Source organism: Vicia villosa, unplaced genomic scaffold (genome assembly GCF_029867415.1).
Source record: "Vicia villosa cultivar HV-30 ecotype Madison, WI unplaced genomic scaffold, Vvil1.0 ctg.000325F_1_1, whole genome shotgun sequence".
NCBI lineage: Eukaryota > Viridiplantae > Streptophyta > Magnoliopsida > Fabales > Fabaceae > Vicia > Vicia villosa.
In genome coordinates, this window is record NW_026705145.1 from 471,687 (window position 1) to 476,917 (window position 5,231).

Consider the following 5,231-nt stretch of genomic DNA (forward strand, 5'->3'; position numbering starts at 1 on the left):
GATCAGAATGAATCTTCGGCTTGGTTATATCTGAGAGAACCGTTCATGGAATTCAGGTGAACACTACATGTGATTGAGAACATCTTTGTTGAAGATATCCGTCTGCCTGAAAAAATCAAGTTAGTGATATGCAATGTTTATGATGCATGTAATGTGAGCTAAAGGAGAAATATGCATGTTATGTTGTGTATGAATATGTGTATGAATATGCGCATGATGCATGATGTATGATGTATGATATATGAAGTATGATATATGATGTATGATGTCAAGCTTCTATTTGGGAAAATAAATTTCCTCCAGTCATCTGGATATGATTATATTGTGATTGTTGATGATCTTTTGTCTTGTTTGAGTACCCTCGGCTGGGGAACTTCTTTGAGAGCCATGGTACTCTGTTGAAGGATCTTTGACTACCGCTTGGGAATGAAAGGTAGTTGGTAGTTCTGATTTTGATGCTCTTTTAAGTGGGAATGAGGAAGATGCATAATCCTCCGATGCACTATCTGACCAAGTCCGGGTGTGGAGATCACACCTTCTGAGGATAGTAATCTGGAACAACCCTGCTGGGGGATAAGACTTCTTTTGGAGAGAAAATCTTATTGAGGAATTTGCTGAGAAATGTGTTTCTCTTGGGGATTTTTCTTCTGATGGGATGATGTCCAGATAATTGGGACATTACCTGAATGCTATTCCTGTTTTTCCTGGTAAACATCAATCATATTCAAATGCACATGTTCATTCAGAATTATCATTGGGACGTTTACGTATTCAAAACTGAAAAAGTGAAAATAGTGATTTTGAGCCTAAACTGCATTGATTTTTTTGAAAAAGAGCCATGATAGGCTGATTAGCACAGGGAGACAACAATCCTAGAAGTAGGAAATTGTCATAAAGCTTTGGAAAATATTTATAAAGATAAATAGCTATGTGAAAACAATCCAGTCAAGTTTCAATTCTGCTATGGCCAATCTGTCTTCGAGCATCTCATCCCTCACTTGTTGGAAGAAAGTGATTGGACTGATCGGTGTCTTTGATGTGTTGAATCTTGACGGTGAGTAGGCAGCTGAATGGAACACAGTTGTACGCTTTATTCCCTAACTTTTGCCTAGGCTGCCTTTTCAGGTTTTCAGCCTACCGGGATAGTATTTGTTTAGTCTCTAATTTTTGCTTGGATCGCCCTTTCGGGTTTTCAATCCACCGAGATGCTCATTTTTGGCCTAAGTTGCCCTTTCAGGTTTTCAACTTAGCGAGCTGTTTTTTTTTGTTTTTTTTAAGCGAAGTATTTTTTGACTATGTCAGCATTCACAGGGTGTGGGAAATCCTTGCCATCCATGGTGGTAAGCAACATGGCGCCGCCGGAGAATATTTTCTTGATTATGAATGGTGCCTCGTAGGTGGGAGTCCATTTGCCTCTGGGATCACCTTGTGGTAAGATGATGCGTTTGACAACCAAGCCACCAGTTTGGTATGCTTGACTTTTGACTTTTTTGCTGAAGGCTTTGATCATACGCTTTTGGTATAGCTGACCATGACAAATAGCTGCGAGCCTCTTCTCATCAATCAAGTTTATCTGGTCCAACCGTGTTTGAATCCAATCGTCTTCGTCTAGATTGGCTTCTTTCATAATCCTTAGGGAAGGAATCTGAATTTCAATTGGAAGAACTGCCTCCATACCATAGACTAAGGAGAACGGAGTTGCCCCTGTTGAAGTACGCGCAGATGTGCGATAACCATGAAGAGCAAAAGGTAACATCTCATGCCAGTCTTTGTAGGTTACTATCATTTTTTGTATGATTTTCTTGATGTTCTTGTTGGCAGCTTCCACCGCGCCGTTCATCTTTGGTCGATATGGAGAGGAATTATGATGCTTGATCTTGAACTGTGTGCAAAGTTCAGTAATCATTCTGTTGTTTAAATTTGTGCCATTGTCCGTGATAATCCGTTCAGGGATGCCATACCGACAAATGAGATTGTATTTGATGAACCGGGCCACCACATTCTTGGTGACAGAAGCAAGTGAAGCTGCTTCTACCCACTTTGTGAAGTAGTCAATAGCAACCAGGATAAAGCGATGTCCGTTGGAGGCAGTAGGTTTGATTTCTCCAATCATATCAATACCCCACATTGCAAAAGGCCAAGGAGCCGTCAGGACGCTTAATGGAACTGGAGGTACATGTACTTTGTCAGCATATATCTGGCCTTTGTGACAGGTTCGGGAGTGATGATGGCAGTCTGTTTCCATGGTAGACCAGTAATAACCTGCTCTTAGGATCTTTTTAGCCATTGTATGTCCACTTGAATGAGTACCGAAGGCACCATCGTGTATGTCTCTCATGATCTGTTCTGCTTCCTTCTTGTTTACACAACGAAGTAAAGTCGAGTCATGGTTGCGTTTGTATAGGGTTCCATTACTTAGAAAGAATTTGGCTGCAAATCTCCTTAGAAATTTTCTGTCGTTAATGGATGCCCCTTCAGGGTACTCCTGAGCTTCGAGATATCTTTTTACTTCATGGAACCATGGTTTTTCTTCTGTTCCTTCGGTATCGATCTCATTGCAATATGATGGTTCATCTTGTCTGTAAATGGTGATCATCGGCGCCTCGTTGTCCCACCTGACTTTGAACATGGACGACATGGTAGCTAAGGCATCAGCTAGTTGATTTTCCTCGCGTGGGATATGTTCAAAAGTGATTTCTTCGAAGTAAGGAATCAAACTCATCACATATTCTTTGTAAGGAATTAGATTTGAGTGCTTCGTGTCCCATTCCCCTTTGACTTGGTAGATTACCAAGGCTGAGTCTCCGTAGACTTCCAGGAACTTGATTTTTAGATCAATTGCAGCTTTAAGACCCAGAATACATGCTTCGTATTCGGCTATATTGTTAGTGCAGTTGAAGCATAATCTGGCAGTGAATGGTGTATGACCACCTGCGGGGGAAATGATCACAGCTCCGATGCCATTGCCAAGCGCATTAGAAGCTCTGTCAAAAACCATAGTCCACCGGGGTCTTGGCTCGGGTCCTTCTTCTGGTCCTGGTTGTTTGTAGTCATTGACTAGCATAATGTCCTCGTCTGGGAAGTCAAAGTTCAATGCTTGATAATCATCCACTGCTTGATGAGCCAGATGATCAGCTACCACACTTCCTTTGATTGCTTTTTGTGAAGTGTATTGAATGTCATATTCTGTTAAGATCATTTGCCGTCTTGCTATTCTTCTAGAGAGAGCAGGTTTTTCGAACACGTATTTGATAGGATCCATCTTGGAGATTAGGAAAGTGGTGTGATTTAGCACGTACTGTCTTAGTCGGCGAGCCGCCCAAGCTAAGGCACAGCAAGTTTTTTCGAGTAGTGAGTATCTTGTTTCACAATCGGTAAACTTTTTGCTAAGATAGTAGATTGCGTGCTCCTTTCGGCCGGATTCGTCATGTTGTCCTAGTACACACCCCATTGAGTCTTCTAACACAGTTAGGTACATTATCAGAGGTCTTCCTTCCACAGGTGGCAACAAGATTGGGGGTTTTTGGAGATATTCTTTGATTTTGTCAAAGGCTAACTGGCATTTGTCATTCCACCTTTCCACTTGATCTTTCTTCAACAGTTTGAAGATCGGCACACAAGTAGTAGTCATGTGGGCAATAAATCGGGCGATGTAATTCAGACGTCCCAAGAATCCTCTGACTTATTTCTCGGTACGAGGTATAGGCATTTCTTGAATGGCTTTGACCTTGGCGGGATCAACCTCAATACCTTTGCTGCTGACAATGAAACCTAAGAGTTTGCCGGATCTTACTCCAAAGGTACACTTATTTGGGTTCAGTCGCAACTTGTCTTTCTTGAGTCTGTCAAACAACTTGTGTAAATGACCCAGATGTTCTTCCTCGGTGTTGGATTTTGCAATCATGTCATCGACATACATCTCTATCTCCTGATGAATCATATCATGAAACAGCGCTACCATTGCACGTTGATAGGTTGCTCCTGCGTTCTTTAAACCAAAGGGCATTACTTTGTAACAAAAGGTTCCCCAGGGTGTTGTGAAGGTTGTTTTTTCCATGTCTTCGGGTGCCATCTTGATTTGATTGTACCCTGAGAATCCGTCCATAAAGGAGAATACCTTGCATTGTGCGGTATTGTCAACCAGTACATCGATGTGTGGTAAAGGGAAATCACCTTTGGGGCTTGCCCGGTTCAGATCTCTGTAGTCCATGCACATTCTGACTTTCCCGTTTTTTTTAGGTACAGGCACGATGTTAGCTATCCAAGGAGGATAACTTACAACTTTTAGGAATCCGGCATTGAACTGTTTTTCAACCTCGTCTTTGATCTTTTTTGACATATCAGGCCTACTCCTTCGTAGTTTCTGTTTGACTGGAGTGCTACCTTCTTTGATTGGCAGGCGATGAACTACAATGTCCGTGTCAAGGCCTGGCATATCTTCATAGGACCAGGCGAATATTTCGACGTAGTCTCGCAGCATTTGAATCAGTCTTTGCTTGATGCTGTGTTCTAAATCAACCCCTATTTTGACTTCTTTCTTTTCCTCGTTGCTGCCCAAGTTGATGACCTCAATTGGCTCCTCGTGAGGCTGTATGGCCTTGTCTTCTTGTTCTAGCAGCCTTGCAAGTTCTCTTGGTACTTCACAATCTTCCTCACTTTCGTCCTCAATTCGGTAGATCGGATTTTCAAAGTCATGACGGGCAATAGCAGAATCGTTATTGACTGGATCCAAAGTGTACGTGAATCTGCATTTTATTTATGTGAGTGTGTGTGAAAAAAAACATAGCTATTTGAAAGAAAAGAAAGAAAGAAAAAGGATCACAAAATTTAAATATGCAAGTGTCCCATGATTTTATTGAATGCACATGATCATGATATGATAAGCCTTTATAAAAGGACCAGTGCGCTTTGGGCAAGGCACACGGCTTTCAAGCTCATGGTTCGATAGTACAGGAACCATTTTTATCTTTGCACATTATACACAAAGAAAACAGGAAATGGCATTTACTCCTGGTCAAAGGAGATCACATCCTCAGCTTTCCAGTTGTTCAATCCATTATTGTGAGCAGGGAGTATCCAGCTGTTCCATTTGCAGTTGTCTTCTTCATCTTCCACAGCATTGATTTCATTAGTGGGAAAATGAGCCGGTGATCTTTCGGGATAAGCGATATACTCTGCTGGATACGAGAGCCCAGGCTGAGATATCTCTGTTGGCTGAGCGAGATGCTCGA